Source organism: Ursus arctos, unplaced genomic scaffold, assembly GCF_023065955.2.
Source record: "Ursus arctos isolate Adak ecotype North America unplaced genomic scaffold, UrsArc2.0 scaffold_12, whole genome shotgun sequence".
In the NCBI taxonomy this organism is placed as follows: Eukaryota; Metazoa; Chordata; class Mammalia; order Carnivora; family Ursidae; genus Ursus; species Ursus arctos.
Window position 1 is genome coordinate 8,935,580 of NW_026622786.1, and position 17,909 is coordinate 8,953,488.

Genomic DNA, 17,909 nt, shown 5'->3' on the forward strand with positions numbered 1-17,909 from the left:
ACTTCACCAAAAAACTGTTAGAACTAATAAATGAATTCAGTAAAGTTGCAAGATACAAAATTAACATACAAAAATCGTTCGTGTTTCTATACACTAACAACAGGCTGTCCAGAAAAAAAGAAATAAAGAAGATAAATCTTTTAATAATAGCATCAAAAAGAAAAAAAATACTTAGTAATAAACTTAGCCAAGGAAGTGAAAGAGCTGAACATTGAAAACTAAAACATTAATGACAGAGATTGAAGAAGGTACAAATAAGTGAAAAGATATCCATATGCCTGGATTGGAAGGATTAATATTGTCAAAATGTCCGTACTACCCGAAGTGATCTATAGATTCAATGCAATCTCTATGAAAATTTCGATAACATTTTTCATAGAAATAGAAAAAATTCCTAAAATTCATATATAACCACCAAAGACTTTCAATAGCCAAAGCAATTTGAGCAATAAGAACCAAGCTGGAAGCATCATACTTCCTGATTTCAAATTATAGTACTTCCCCTTTATCCACAGTTATGTTCCAAAACCACCAGTGGACGCTTGAAACTACAGATAATACTGAATCCTATATATACTATGTTTTTTTCCTAAACATACATACCTATGTTAAAGTTTAATTTATAAATTAGGTACAGTAAGAGATAAGCAAAAATAAGTAATAATAAATGGAACAATTATAACAATATACTGTAATAAAAGCTATGTGAGTGCCATCTCTCTCTCAAAATATCTTATTGTATTGTACTCGCTTTTCTTCTTGTGATGATGTGAGATGATAGAATGCTTATGTGATGAGATCAAGAGAGGTAAATGACATAGGCGTTGTGATGTAGCGTTAAGCTACTACTGACCTTCTGATGGTATGTCAGGAGGAAGATCATCTGCTTCTGGACCACAATAATTGAAACCATGGAAAGTGAAACCACAGATAAGGAGGGGCTACTATATATTACAAAACTATTGTAATCAAAAAGCATGGTACTGGCATAAAAACAGATTGTAGGCCAACAGAAAAGTATAGAAAGCCTAGTAAAAACCTGCAACCTAAAGATTAGTCAACTAATCTTCAACAAAGGTGCCAAGAATACACAATGGGGAAAGGATAGTCTCTTCAATAAATGGTGTTGGGGAAATAGATATTGAAAGAAAGAAAGAAAGAAAGAAAGAAAGAAAGAAAGAAAGAAAGAAAGAAAGAAAGAGAGGAAGAGAGAAAGAGAGAGAGAGAGAAAGAAAGAAAGAAAGAAAGAAAGAAAGAAAGAAAGAAAGAAAGAGAGAGAGAGAGAGAAAGAGAGAGAGAGAGGGAGAGAGAGAGAGAGAAAGAAAGAAAGAAAGAAAGAAAGAAAGAAAGAAAGAAAGAAAGAAAGAAATTGGATTTTATCTCATACCATATACAAAATTAACTCTAATTGTAAACTATAATCCTGAAACTGTAAAATTCCTAGAAAAAAACATAGGGGAAAATCTCCATGATGCTGGCCTTAGCAATGATTTTTTGAATTTGACACCGAAAGCACAGGCGATAAAACCAAAAATATACAGTGGGACAACATCAAAGTAAAAAGTTTCTGCACAGCAAAGGAAACAGTCAACCAGATGAAAAGGTAACCTATGGAATGGGAGAAAATATTTGCAAACCATATGTCCCATAAGGGGTTAATATCCAAATTACATAAGGAATTCAAGTCAATAGCAAAAAAAAAATGAAGCGATTAAAAAATGGGCAAAGGACCTAAATAGACATTTTTCTGAAGAAATCATGCACATCGCCAACTGGTATATGTAAAGGTGTTCAACATCACTAATCATCATAGAAATGCAAATCTAAACCACAATAAGTTATCAACTCATACCTGTTAGGATGACTATTAGCAAAAAGTCAAAAAATAATAAGTGTTGGTGAGCATGTGGAGAAATGGGAACATTTATATACACTGTTGGTGGGAATATAAATTGGTACAGCCATTATAAAAAAACAGTATGGAGTTTCTTCCAAAAATAAAAAATGGAGCTATCATGTGATTCAGCATTCCACTTTTGGGTATATATCCAAAGGAAATAAAATCACTAAGCTTAAGAGATATCTACACTCCCCTGTTCATCACAGCATTACTCATACTAACCAAGATGTGGAAACATCTAAATGTCCATCAATGTATGAATGGATAAAGAACATATGGCATATAAACCATAAAATGTTGTTCGGTCTTAAAAAAGAAGACAACAACATGGATGGATCTAGAGGACATTATACTATGTGAAATAAGCCAGAAACAGAAAGACAAAAATTGCATGATCTCACCTAAATGTGGAGTCTAAGAAAGTCAGTGTTATAGAAACAGAGTAGAAAGGGTGGTTACTAGGGGATGGAGAGTAAGGGAAATAGGGAGATGCTGGTCAAAGGGCACAAACTTTCAGTTATAATAAAGATAAGCTTTGGAAACCTAATAAACACCGTGGTGACTATAGTTAATAATAATGTAGTATATTATTATATACCTGAAATATGCTGAGAGAGTAAATTTTAAGTATTCTTGCCAAACACACACACAAACACACACAAAGGCAACTATGTGAGGTGATGGATATGTTCATTGTCTTGCTTGTGGTAATTATTTAACAATGTATGGGTATATCAAAACATTAGATAGAAGAGATAGAAGAGATTTCTTTTCTCTGAAAAAGAAAAGAGCAAGCTCTTTTTAGGGCAAATATTATTTTACTCCGGTCTTTACTGTTCTTATGTATATATAACTTCTGGCATCCAATCAAATGGCAAATAAGCAGGAAAATGTGATATGTAATCAAGATAATAAAGTTAAATGGAGCAGATTCACAAATAACCTAGATGTTGGAATTATCAAGCAAGGACATTAAAATTGCTTTCCTAAGTATATTAAAAATGTAGATGAAGAGATATACAAAGTGAATTTAAAAATGATGGATTTCATCAGATAAATAGAGACTCGAAAAAGAACCAAATGGAAATTGTAGAACTGAAAAATATAGTATCTGGAATGAAGACTTCATTTCCCGGGCTTAACAGTGAACTAGGCAAAACAGAAAAGGGACGTAGTGAATTCAAAGACAGGTCCATGTGAATTATCTAAATTAAAGGAGAGAAACAAGAAGTCTGAAAAACAGAGCCTCACATACCAGTGAAATAACACTAAATTATATAAAAATATGTAGTTAAAGCCATAAAAAAAAAAGAAGGGGAAGAGAGAGAGATAGAAACAGAGATAAGGAGTCTGAAGAAATATTTGAAGATAGCTGAGAATTTTCCAAAATTGATGAAACTGATCACACCCAAAAGATGAAAAATTTCAGTGAAACCTCAAGTAGGATAAATAAAAATAAATACAAATAAATACCCTGCCAATAACCACATGGTCAGACTTCTGCAAACCAATGGTAAAAAGAAAATATTAGTAGCAGCCAGAAAATACATACATTACATACAGTACATTACATACAGTACAGACCCAGATGGCTTTAGTGGTGAATTCTACCAGACAATCAAGGCAGAAATAATACCAATTCTATGCAAACTCTTTTAGAAAATAAAAGAGGAAAGAATGCTTCTCAGCTCATGTTATAGGGCCAGTATTACTCTGACACAAAACCAGTAAAATATATTGTAAGAAAACTAAATATCAACATCCTTCATGAACATAGATGGAAAAGTCTTAACAAAATTTTATAAGCAATGTCTAAAAATGATAAAATGACTATGTGGGGTTTATCCCATGATTATAGAGTTGATTTAATAGTTGAAAAATCAATCAATGTCATTTACCATATTAACAGACTAAAACAAACCCATGTTTTTTTGTTTTTTTTTAAGATTTTTTTACTTATTTATTTGACAGACAGAGACAGCCAGCAAGAGAAGGACACAAGCAGGGGGAGTGAGAGAGGAAGAAGCAGGCTTCCCAGGGGAGCAAGGAGCCTGATGCGGGGCTCGATCCCAGGAGCCTGGGATCAGGCCTTGGACCAAAGGCAGATGCTTAAAGACTGAGCCACCCAGGTGCCCCTAAACCCATGTTTTTATCTCAATAGATGCAGAGGGTGCATTTGAATAAATTAGCATTGATTTAGGATTAAAACTCTCAGCAAGCTAGAAATAGAAGGGAATGTCCTTGTCCTGATAAGGGTCATCTATGAACACCTACAGCAAAATATACTTACTGGTGAAAGGTTGAATGCTTCTCTCTTGAAATTGGGAAAAAAGTGAGAATGTCTACTCTCACCTCTTCAACATTGTAGTGGAGATCCTAGCCCGTGCAGTAAGAGAAGAAAAAGGGATTTAAAGACATAGATTTGGAAAGACAGATATAAAACTGTCTTTATTTATTACATGATCATCTAGGTACAAAATCCTAAGGAATCTACAAAATAGCTATTAGAGCAAATAATTGAGTTTGGCAAGTTTACAGGATTCAGAGTTAATTTATAAAAATCAGTTCTATTTCCATATATTATAAACAAAAGTCAAAATTAAAATACCATTTAATAGCATCAAAAATACAAAATACTTAGAAATAAATCTGACAGAGATGTGCAGATCTATGTACTGAAAATTATAAATAATTGTAGAGCAAAATTAAAGACTCAAATAAATGAAGAAATATACCATAGTCATGGATTAGAAGACTCAATATTATGAAGATGTCAGTTCTTCCCAAATTGATCTGTAAGAGTAAAACCATCTCAAACAAAATCCTGGCAGGGTTTGTAGCACAAATTGATGAACTCATTTAAAAATCAATATAAATGTATTAAACCAATGCACTGTACACCTTAAACTTACACAATGTTACATACTAATTACACCGCAATTTAAAAAACAAACAATTGATAAGCAACATTTTTCTTTTCCATATTCCCATCCCTAACTTGGACCACAAATTTTATTGCTTTAAATTTTTCTTTCACTTTTGTTTCACTTCTATTAGGGAGTCCTACTGCATCTTGTTATCCTTCTTCTCAAGGTAGCCTTGTCCCCCCTCTTTTCCTTAGAACTGTAATGGTGGCTGCAAAGAAACATGATTTTATGTGACAAGAAATGAAAAATATATCAATTTATCAGTTTCAAAATATTTTCCCCATGAAAAACAATGTTTAAAAACATAGGATGGGCTGCCTTGCAACACATCAAACTCTCTGTGCCTGGAAGCATTCAAGAGAGACTGAACTATCTTAATTCAACACTCATTTATAGAACACTTACCATGAATCAGACACTGGGAATATAGTAGTAAACAAGGTAGATATGGTCTTTGTTTTCATGGGTCTTAAAACCTAGTAGCATGACCAGGATACTGAGGATTTCTGCATAAAGTTGAAATTTGAACTAGGTGACCTGAGAGTTCTCTTCTGAAGATCCATAAGTCTATGTTTCTGGGATTAAAAACAACAAAAACAACCACAAAATAAACCTTTGTCTTCCTACAAGGCAAATGCTTCTCTTGTGCCCTCTCTGGGTTTGACAATGGTAGACTAAGTGCAAAGGAATAAAGAACCCCAACACCTATGAAAGCACCCTTCCAAGCCTAAAACAAAAGAATTTGCCTGGCTCCATCATTAATCAAATTCATTTTGTACATGAAAGCTCTTGTGGCTTCTGCCAGAGGTAAATGTCGAACACATGGTCTCAGGCCATTCTTACCCCCGGGAAAGCTTGGAAGGAACTATGTCAGAAAATACAAACCCATTTCCAGGAAAGTTCACCTTCTGGCATTGTCCCCTTCTCCTGGCTCTGGATGCTGCTTCAGGGACTCTCTGCTTCGGGAAAGTGAGGCAGCCGTGAGCCAGCCTAAGCCAGAGTGAGCAGATGGCCTGGCATCGTGGGAACATTCTAGGCATATTCCTTAAAGAACCACCACAGAAACAAGGGACAATTCCAGGAAGACATGGATTTGTAACTAGACTCATGGCTTATGTACACTAGGCCAGCAAAGAGGTCCCAAGAGCAGACTTGCTGGAGTCAGGGTGGAGGAGAGAGTTGGCTTCTCCTGCACACAAATCAATTTGATTATCCCCGCCTTATTGGCATGATCACTGCTCCCTCCCAAAGACACCCCATGGGTCTGCAGACTGATGTCTAGTTGCAGCTCTAGTATTTAGGAGCAGGCTTGAAATGTTTCGAGAAAAGGAACTGAATGGATTTCAAATCATCATCCCATTAACAGTTTTGTCCAAAGTGCTTTTTTGCAGACTCTGTATCTTTGTTCATGCTTTTTTTTCCTGGGATGTTCTCTGCCTTCTGCTCTGTTGAAGTCCTGCTGGGTTTTTTTCCCCCCTAGAGTTATCTCAAGTGCTACTTCTTTCATGAAGCTTTTCTGGATTCTTTCAGCTCTAAATGATTTGTCTTCTCTTAGCATTCTAAATTCTCTTATAGCAATTATTACACTTTCTATTACAGCATTTTGTGCATGATTTACCTTTTTAGAAATCAAATTCCAAGTATCTCATGGACAGAAATCATATCTCATTCTTTACATCTCATCCTACCCTTAAAGCAGGATGCATTCCACCCCCACCCCCACCCCCCAGCCACTGTGCATTTTGCACATGATGGGACTAAGAAAAGCTTTGCGGAATGGAGCTGAGCAAACAGTCTATAGCAATCAGTGGTGAAGGTCAGAACCCTCCCATTCCTGCAAAGGCACAGCAAAGTCCTTCCTACAGTCCCTCTGAGGTCAACAATGGCTCTTTCTGTCCCAATAATCTTGAAAACTAAATTCACAGTCAGTGATGCCTAATTCACCCTGAATTCAGAAATAAGCAGTTCCACCTAAGTGAATTTTCCAGATCATTGGAGCTTACGTATTTGAATCCAAATTTTAAAAGTGATTTACAAAGCACGCTTTTCAAAATGCATTTTAAGTATCTGTGGAAAAGTCCAAAAAAGATGCGTTATAGTGGTTGTATCCATAAAGAATAACTTGGAGATTAGGAATAGAGGTGAAAGGAACCTACTTCTCACTATGTACCCTTTTGTCCTTTTTGAATTTTGAATGATGTACATCTATTACCTATTAATTTAAGACTAATGGCATGCTTCCTTTTTTCCTTAAATACAGTTGCCGAGCCTAATTTAACTTTTCTTTCTGAGTCAAGGTCCAGGATCATCATTATCAATATTATTTATTGTCTTGTTCCTAAATAGAGTTATTCCAACAAAGGATATTAAAGTTACCCAGAGTTATCTTCCCCTATACTAAATGACTCCAAAACTTCTAAGCCTCCAGAGGTTTTGGGTTTCATTTACTTTTTAGATTCTCTATCTCTTCCTTGGCAGCTATTACTTTTTGTTGTTATTCTAGTGACTGCTTATAGCAACCACAGCACCCCCCCCTTCTTATTTGCTCATCTGTTCTGATGTGACTTGGAAGTCAAATGACCTCAGATGATAAATAGGATTCAAGCAGAGATGGGAAGAAAATTCCGGGAGTTCTTTTTTTAAATGCTATCAGCTATGAGGGCTATGGTTTTACTAAAGTGGATTGGGCTGGATGGCATTCTAATCTAACACCAGATTTACTCCTCTCTCACTCAAAATCCTACAGTGCTGAGCCTTCAGATAGCAGATCCTTGAGGTAGGCAGGCCTGATGGACACCTGGTACCTTAGAGCAATGCCTCTGAAAGCTAGAGATAACCCATATCTATTGTCCACGGAGGACACGGGAAATCTACTAAGATAGTACCTGGGAACACGGAAAGTGATGAAGATTGCTGTCATTCAATACATGGACTTCATCACATTGTTTCTGGCCTGTCTGGGGTATTTCTGATTATTTCTGGATTTTTAGATTTTTATGTGGTTTTGCTTCATTTTTTTGCTGTGTTCTAGATACCTAAGAGACTAGATAAGTGGCTTCTAGATAAGTAGAGTTACTATTAACATCATCATTAAAACTTTTCTTTCTCTTTTCATCTGAGTGAGGTTAAAAAAAAAAACACAAAACCTTAGACAATTAATTGGCAACATAGATGTAAGCAACAATAGCTTTAAACTCAGGTTAAACTGCACCTTCACTGAAGCTTAGATCAGTCACCCAGAAGGTGGAGCCTGGAGAGTTACCATCCCGGGTTGAAGTAAAAACAGTTTGAAAAATCATTGGAAAACTACAAAGAAAGTTGAAAATCAAAGGCAGAGAATGAGAAGAGGCCTTAAATATGGTGTGAACGTTCAAAAAAGAAAGCAAAAGAAAGCTAATTGTGGAATACTAGCCAGTAAATTGTATAGTCATAGTAATAAAACAGATGTTAACAGTGAAAATCCATCAACATCTGGAAAGGATAAAGTCACAAAGGATTTATGGAAAGAAGTGAGTGCAAGAGACTCTGCAGAGGAGAAAAACTGAGTGAGGCCAGGTCTTTAGTAAAGGATTTGGAACTTGGGTAAAGGGTTTTGCTCAGCCTGCCACGCCATTTCTACTCTAAGGCCAGTTCAGATTGTTTTGGATGACAACGTGGTCACATGGACTCACTAACTGGCTGAGAGATCATAAATGAAGGATAATGATATAAATACCCAGAAACAGCTCCAGTGAGGGGAGCGGGGGGCTGAGGGCACTTCCCCAGAGAGCAGGGTTAGGTCTGGTTTTATTTAACATCTTTGCTAATGATTTGAAAGCAGGAACAAACAAATGACAAGAAAATGTGCAAAGCACATCAACTAGAGACAAGGTACACACACCAACCAGCAAGGAGTTTACCTAACAAGACTGAGAGCAATTACCAAAAGGAGCTGGAAATAACTCAGGTCAGAGCAGCCTAGAAAAATGACCTGAAACAAAAGCCAGTCAGTTTTTGAGTTTGGGTAGGGAAGGGTGGTGGTGGTAGGGAGAAGGGGAGTCAGAGAGATAGAGAAGGAAATAAGGATGGCCAAAAGCAGTCTGAGGGGACAAATAATGTGTAACAACATTACATGGGAATGAAGCCCAACAGAACAGAGGTCCAATTTTGAGATTTGTAAATATATGGCTGTGGTTCAACAAATGTGAAATGGTAAGTGACCCATTTATTCAGGGTTAGAGGGGAGAGAAGCAGAAGTGGGAGTGTACAGATTGGACTTCAGACATTTACCCAGAACATGCAAGCCCTAGGGGTGCACATCTCTGCACTCCTGGGTCATACTCCTAGAATGTTTGAAGTCCCATAACCTAGCACAGTACCTGGGAGTTGTACCATCATACATAGTAGATGCTCAGTGATTGTGGGACAATTGCAGGAAGCTCTGTGGAGTTCTTAGTGTATCTGCGTCACTGAGCGAAAATGGGGTGAGTGTTGCTGCTAAACACCCTTCCAGCTTTGAGATTTGGAAGTCTGTGATTGGAAGAAAAACACAGAGCCGGGAGCCACCAGATGCTGCCCCAGTTTCTGCTCTGGGTCCTGGCCTGTGCCATCCCTGCCTGTGAAAATGGAATTGTGGTACACCTATTCCTCTTCCAAGTTCTGCCCTTCTTTCTCCTAACCTTGGCTAAGTGACTGGTCACCTATGACCAAATCTTACTTTCTAGTACTCTGTGCCTGCCCCCATAGTTTTCTAGCTCTATTCAAGACCCAGATTGGATTCATGAGAGCTCTTTTATTTTTCCCTGTTAACTCCAAGTTGGCAGCTCAGAGGAAAGACCCAAGCCCCTTGTCCTAATATACAACACTAAATCTCCCTGTACTTCAAAATCTGTGTGTAGCTGTCTCTAGACTGTCTAGACCAGGGCTTTTCAAACTTAAATGTGTATAAAATCTTACTGGAGGGGAGATTATGCATTTCCAACAAGCACTTAGATAATGCCAAGTTGTTCCACAGACCACACATTTGAAAAGCAAGGATTCAGAGTAGCAGTGTCCAGTAGAACTTTCTGCAATGATAGAAATGTTCTTTGTCTGCACTATGCAATACAGAAGCATACATGTAGTCACATGTGTCTACTGAATACTAGCATGACTCATGAACTTTTTAATTTTATTTCATTTAAACTAATTTAAATTTAAATAGCCACATGTGGCTAGTGGTTACAGTATTGGACAGCACAGTTCTTAAGCATTTCAGATGTACCTAAAATTTTGAGATGCACTGGTCTGTAGAATGCCAGGTCACGCATTTCCTTCTCATGACAAACCATCAGTTATGCAGTCATCTGGGCTACACAATACTGCACATTCAGCTGGATCTACAACCAGTTTGACTGGAAATAACATAGGAACATACCTATCATTCCCAAAAGTCTTGCATCCTTTGTAATCTTTCCATCCTGCACTACCCTCCTCTCATTTATCAATAGGCAATCACAAGCTGCTCTCTGTTACTATACATTAGTTTGCATTTCCTAGAATTTTATATAAATGAAATCATACAGTACACACTACTTCTTTTACTCAGCAAAATTATTTTAAGATTTATCCATATTGCTGTGTGTCTCAATAGTTAGTACCTTCTTGTTGGGTGTTCTCTTATTACTGAATTTTGAGAGTGTTTCGTATGTTCTGGATCAAGCACTTTCTCAGATATGAAATTTGCAGATATTTTCTCCCAGTCTGTGCCTTGCTTTTTCATTCCCTTAAAAGTCTTTTGAAGAGCAAATTAATTTTGATGACACCAATTAATCAATTGTTTCTTTTCTTTTAATGTTGTAGCTAAGGAATTTTTGCCCAACCCAAGATCACAATGATTTTTCTACCCTTTCCTTCTGTATAACTTCTAAAGGTTTATTGCTTTAAATCAATATCTATTTGAAGGTTTCCTGGGTGGCTCACTGGGTTGAGCATCTGGCTCTTGATTTTGGCTCAGGTCGACCTCAGAGTCATGGGATCAAGCCCTGGGTTGGGTTCCACACTCAGTGCAGAGTGTGCTTGTCTATCACCCTCTGGTCCTGCCCCCATTTGTGCATGTGCTCTCTTTAAAATAAATAAATAAATAAAATATTTTAAAAAATCTATTTGAGTTACTTTTGTTTATTGTTAATCTTAGTATTAAGTATGAATCGATCCTCTTCTTCTTCTTCTTCTTCTTCTTCTTCTTCTTCTTCTTCTTCTTCTTCTTCTTCTTCTCCTTCTTCTCCTTCTTCTCCTTCTTCTCCTTCTTCTCCTTCTTCTCCCGGTGTATAGATATTCCAACATCATCTATTAAAAAGACTATCCTCTCTCTGCTAAGTTCTTTTCTTTGTTGGTCAATTGACCATATACATGTGGGTCAGTTTCTGGACTCTTTGTTCTTTCTATTGATTTATTTGTCTATCTTATTTTAAAGATTTTATTTATTTATTTGACAGAGAGAGACAGCCAGCAAGAGAGGGAACACAGCAGGGGGAGTGGGAGAGGAAGAAGCAGGCTCCTAGCGGAGGAGCCCGATGTGGGGCTCTATCCCAGAGCACCGGGATCATGCCCTGAGCTGAACGCAGATGCTTAACGACTGCACCACCCAGGGGCCCCTTATTTGTCTATCCTGACACCAATATCATACTGTCTTGATTACTATAAATTTTATAATAAATCTGGAAATCAGGTAATGCTAGTTCTCTAACTTTGTTCTTCTTTTTCAAATTCATTTTAGCTATTCCAGATCTTTTGCATCTTCAAATGAATTTTAGAACCATCTTGCCAATTTCTATTGGCAGGTATTGCTGGTATACAGAAATACAATTGATTTTTTATATTGACATTGTACGTTGTATCTTTGATAAACTCATTGATTAATTTTAGTAGCTTTTTGAGGATTTCATCAGGTACTCTCCATAGACAATTATGCCATCTGCAAATAAAGACAGTTTTGTACTTCCTCCTTTCCAATTTGAGTGCCTTTTATTTCTTTTCATTGCCTGATTGCACTGATTAGAACCTCAAATACTATGTTGTATAAGAGTGATGAAAAGTGCAAAATCCTTGTCTTATTTCTGATCTTAAGAGAAAGCATTCAGTCTTTCACTGTTAAGTGTGCTGTTAGTTATTGGTTTATCATATATGTTCTTTATCTGGTTGGGGAAGTTTCCTTCTGTTCCTAATTGCTGAGAATTTTTATCAGGAATGGATGTTGGATTTTGTCAAGTGTTTTTTTTTTTTTCTGCATCTATTCAGATAATCATATGGATTTTCTCTTTTAAATCTGTTAGTATGGTGAGTTTTATCGACTGATTTTTCAAACATTAAACGAATCCTACATTCCTGGGATAAACTCTACTTGGTCATGCTATATTATCCATTTTATATATTGTTGGATTCACCTTGCCAAAAAATTGTTAAGAATTTCTGCATTTATGTTCATTAAAGATAGTGGTCTATAGTTTTCTTGTAATGTCTTCAATTTAGGTATCAAGGTAATGCTGGCCTGATAGAATAAATTGGGAAGTATTCCCTTCACTTCAACTTTCTGGAAGAGTTTGGATAGAACTGATATTATTTCTTCCTTAAGTGTTTGATAGAATTCCCTCAGTGAAGTCTTCATAGCCTTGTATTTTCTTTGTGGGAAGGTTTTCAACTATGAATTCAATTTCTTCAATAGATATAGGAGTATTTGAGTTATCAGTTTCTTCTTGAGTAAGCTTTGGTAATTTGTATCTTTCAAGAAATTTGTCTATTTCATCTAAGAATCAACAGTGATATATCCATTCTCATTCTGATACTGGTAATTTATGTCTTCTCAATTTTCTGATCAGTCTAGCTAGAATTTTTTCACTTTTACTGATTGTTTTCTTCCTTAGACTTGGGTTCTAGTGGTGACATTTTTATTAAACAAAAAAACAAAACACTTTGAGTCTGTTTGAGTATCAACCACAAAAACTGGCTACTTTTTATACTCAAGCTTTGCCCTTCTTAACAGCCCTGATCCAGTCTCCCACTCCTTCCCCAAAGTCAAGGTCAGGAATTCACACAGGGTTTACACCCTTGCCAGCAGGGCCATAACAGAATTTTTTTCAGTGATAATCCTCTGTCAAACCAATTGAATAACATTGCCCTCGGGCAAAGAGGTGGTCAAAAGAAACATATCACAGTTCTGCCCTCGTAGGTCAACATCAGCTCTCACTCCTACTTGACACAAACCACTGGGAGTAGACGGGGTGTAAGGTGCAACAAAAACACTTCACAAAGCTGTAGCCACAGAAAAGGAAGAGTGTCAGGCTCAGGAGTGGATAAATAGAAAAGAAGTCAACACCATCCATTTGTTATTGCTTTTGATACCTATTATTTGTAGGACTATAGGTTAAGTAGAAAATATCGAGTAATTCTTAATTTGGGAGGTCAAGAAGAGATGGAAAAGGAATAGATAGGTTGTGGAACATGATAAACTTTATCTTGTGGACTATGGACAGTTCTTATCAAGGTTTATAATCTGAGGGGTGATGGTATCCAATCTTTGTTTCCTTTTGTTTCAGAAAGGCTTTTCTGGGGGCAGTGTGGAGGATGGGCTGGAAGGGGCCAGGATTAGAAAAGGAAGATGAGTTAGGAGGATATTGGGTCAGGCCTGGACCACAATGGTAGTGGTGGGAGACTCATTAAGTATAGAGTAATGGTGGGGACGCCTGTGTGGCTCAGTTGGTTAAGCATCTGCCTCTGGCTCAGGTCATGAAACCAAGGTCCTGGGATCCAGTCCTGCATCAGGCTCCTTGTTCAGTGGGGAGTCTGCTTCTCCCTCTGTCTGCCGCTCCCCCTGCTTGTGCTCTCTCTCTCTGACAAATAAATAAATAAAATCAAAAGAAAGAAAGAAAGAAAGAAAGAAAGAAAGAGAGAGAAAGAAAGAAGAAAGAAAGAGAGAAAGAGAAAGAAAGAAAGAAAGAAAGAAAGAAAGAAAGAAAGAAAGAAAGAAAGAAAGAAAGAAGAAAGTATAGTGTGATGGTGAAGAGAGAAAAAAAGGAAGGTATGGAGGCTATCCTATTGCTTAGGATATCCTATTGCTTAAGCCCTTACTGGCAGAACTTCACAGAACCACACAAATATATGCCACCAAACCCACACTGAGTATTTCCCCAATTCAATCTCCACCTAGCTGGATGCCCTGAAGCATGGTCATGGTCATGCTAAGGCCATCTGTCATGAGGGCAAGTGTGATGGAGAGTGAGTTAGAGTGGAAGAGATGGCAGTTCATCTGGTTCTATCAACTGTCTTACTCTCACAGATTCTATGATACATTTGAGCATGAGAGTGCATCGCAAGGCTCTCTCAGGAGCACCCTGAAAGAGATTTATACTAGTGAGGAGCCTTGAAGCATAAGCTTCATGAGCATCATGATAAATCTGTTTTGCCTGGATCATTACAATTGCTTCCTAAGTGGCTTTCCCATTTCCACTCTTTTCTCATTCCTCCCAACCCATTTCCACAAGCAGCTGGCATTATATTAAAGGATAAACCTGATTATGTCCTTCCTTTACTTAAAATTCCTCAATGGCTTCCCACTACACTTAGAAGAAAAAAAATCCCAATTCCTTACCGTGACTTGAGGTAAATTTTCCAACCTCTTCTCATGCACAGATCCAGACACACAGATCTTATTTAATTTCTCTAACCTACTAAGAACTTTTCTTATGGATTTTGTCCATGACACTTTTCTTCCTGTAATGTTCTAACCACATGCAGTGGACAGTGTTGTTATTTCTTCAATATCCTTTGTCCTCTTTCCCAGGGAATGGCAGCTTCCTATGTAAGGGTGGTCTCTGCTTGGTATAAGCCAGTCAGGGTCAACCCATCCCTCTTGCTATAAAAGGCCTAAACCAAATATATCCTGGCATTCTTTTGGCCTCAGAGATTGGTTCAAGGATAGTCCAATTAATGAGTAAAATTCAGGACTTTCATTCTGCTTGTCAAGAGGTGTTTTCTCTTCCCCCCAGATGCGAATAAAGAAGTGTATGACCCAGTTGCTGCTAGTGGACAACTTGCAACCAGACTGTGGTCAAAACAGACACATGGAAGAGAGCAGAGCCAAGAGTATTACAGAGAAATGGAGTTGGAGCCTTGATCAAACTGATCCTGAAGGCATTGAGAATTTTCAATTATGTGAACCAAAAAATTTCCGTTTATTGTTTAAGCCAGTTTGGGTTAATTTAATGTGACTAATGATGTTTTGCAAAAATTAAAGTGTCATTGGCAACATAAATATGTTAATTACTGCTATGGAGTCAGCTTTTTTTGCACTCAGTATGCCTTTGTTATTATGCCTTTATTACTTTATTACTATATACTTCTATTCTTTTTTTTCTTTTTAGGCTACAGTGAAACCTTGGTTGTTACAGTAGGCATTCAGCTTTCAGTGGTGACAAGGCTTCATTTATACATTAAACCTACTTCTCTTTTCTAAATAGCAATTCAAAGTTGGCTCTATGATGCCTCTTACCTGTGTGTAAACACAGACAAAGATGTAGGCACCAAAATCCTGTGTATACTTGGCCATGAGGAACCATCACAGTGACCCAGAATATGCCTATATTAATTTGATAAATAATCAACAAAATAAACACACTTGAAAATACTTATAGAGAACTCATGTGCCCTCAAAAGGACTCCGGCAGTCTATGGACCTCATACTGAAAACCACTGAAGCACACAGGATTCAGAGTTAGAGACCTGGGTTTGAGCCCTAGCTCCCTGCTTCCTGCTCTGTGACCTTGGACAAAGATTTACCTTCTTTGGACCCTCAGTTTCCTTGTCTCCAACAGGAAAAACTTTTATGAGGTATCTGTTGTGAGCCAAGACTATAATGCCTTCCTTCCCAACTTAAGAGAGTTGTTTTAGGTATCAAATGAGATTATTTAGGAGGAAGCATTGTACAAAGCTTAGTACAGTTGTTAGTTATTTTGTTTTCTGACACTTTCTTCCCTTCTGAGCCAGACAAGCTCCTCTGTACTCTTCAAAATTTGTCTCCAAGGTGCATCTCATACTTCCCCTCTGAGTTTTTATCACACCTTCTATAAATTTAACAGGTATTTCACTGCCTGTTTATCTGGCTATCTTTCCTCCCTTGCCAAGATATAGGTTAGATCAGGTATAGGACCCAGTGCAGTGCCTGGTACACAGGCAGTAAATGAAGTGAATGTTTCTTAGCAGTTGGATCTGAAGGCTGTGGGTAGGGAAGATGAGGACTGAGAAACCAGGATGAACAAATCAGACATCCCTTCCACACTCAATGATTTTGTCTGAGGCTGGCTCTGTTGGCACCTCCCATTGCTGGCCTCTACCACAACTCACATGTCAGTCCACTTAAAAACAAACCGACAATAACAGCAATAGTGAGCCATGAGCTTGTTCTGAAAATTGTGACTGAGTCAGGGCTTTGCTTCTCCAAGAACCTTTCTGGGAGTGTTTGGCGAATTTGATGCTGCTTCCATCTTTGGGGCCACCAGTTCCTTTCCCAAGGTCCAGCACAGTGACAGGGGTGGCTCCCTGGCTTTTTTTCCGGGCCATTGAAAAGGTGGGCTCCTGGACTGGCTTCATTGACTGAGAGAGAAGGACTGGAAGACTGGGTTAGCAGCAGCTATGCCAAGAAAAGAGGAAGGGTAGGAAGTGGAGAAAAAGCTAGATTTCCTGAATGTCATTGGCCTGCTCCCCAAACCAGGGTGGGGTAGGGTGGAGAAAGAGAGCAGCCATTCCACACTCTGCTGAGCCCAGATGGAAGTTCCGTGAGAACCATTTAATTGTCCACAGAGAGAGGACATCTCACTTTGGCAGAAGACATAAGCTAATCCGAAGCAGCCCCCATCCTCTCCTCCCTTCCTCCCTCCCTCTGTGAATTCAGTTTGTTGGGTACAAGATGAGGTGCCAGAGCTTTGATCCCTGGACATGCTGCCCAGCCTCAAGTATGGGACATTCAGAAACGACTCAAGGAATTTTTTGTTTGGGAGTGGGGAGGGGAGTTCCTCTGTGAGCCCACCTTGGCCAGGGCTCTCCCATGAACTATCAGCAAGCCCAGCTCTTCCTACTCCCAGGCAGAAAACTTTCTTTGTGCTGGAAGACTTCATGCTGGGGATGCTTGCAGAAAAAGTCAGAGTGTGTAGAGACAGCTCAGGGTTTTGGAGATAGGGTGCCAATGAAATAACTCCACCATATCATAGAGTGACGCTATCACATGGTAGCTGCATGGCCTCAGGAAGGTCAGATAACCCCTGTGAGCCTTACTTTCTTCCTCTACTGAATGAAGATCAAGATACCTACCCGATAGTAGTGCAGTAATGTATAAACTGCCTCATTCAGGGCTCAACTATAGCAATTCTTTTTTCTCAGTCTGGAAGGATAGGGAGATCAAAGCTTAGGCTCAAAGTTGTTGTTGTTTAATATACAGATTTTCTTCTCCCACCCCCTTTACTATCCAGTTCTTGTTATTTTTTGAGCATGTTAATCATATTAATCTTATTATTCCTATGATTTTTATTGTAAAAATCCATTCTGCTTTAGCTACTTGGTATAAAACAATCAAAGCAAATTCAAATCTGTACTTGTTAACCTAGAAATACTTCTGTCTTACCAAAAATAATCCTTACGATTTTTATAACAAAAGGGTTTTGACTCTAAATACAGTTTTCAGAATTGTTTTTAAATGAAAAGTTATTTAAATTTCAAACATTAAATATAGATATATATTTGCAAATGTGTATTTGCAAACTATAAAATATATGCAAGCACCACAGAGTATGCCAACCCCTACAGACAGTGACCTATGAATTTCAATCAGGATAATTGAGCATGGCCTTTTCATGGTATAGATCGAAAGCATGGTGAATTCTGTAACCCCAGATGGGCTTCTGAAACATGTTGCATGTAAATGGTTGGCTTGAACAGAGAATCCTATTTGAATGCATTTTTTTTTTTTTTTGGACATTCAGCAGCTGACAGGTGTTTTCAGAGGCCTTTAGCCCTTTAGCTATTCTGCCTGTGGCCATGGGGTTCCCCCTCCCCCATCCATTCTTCAGAAGGGCTAT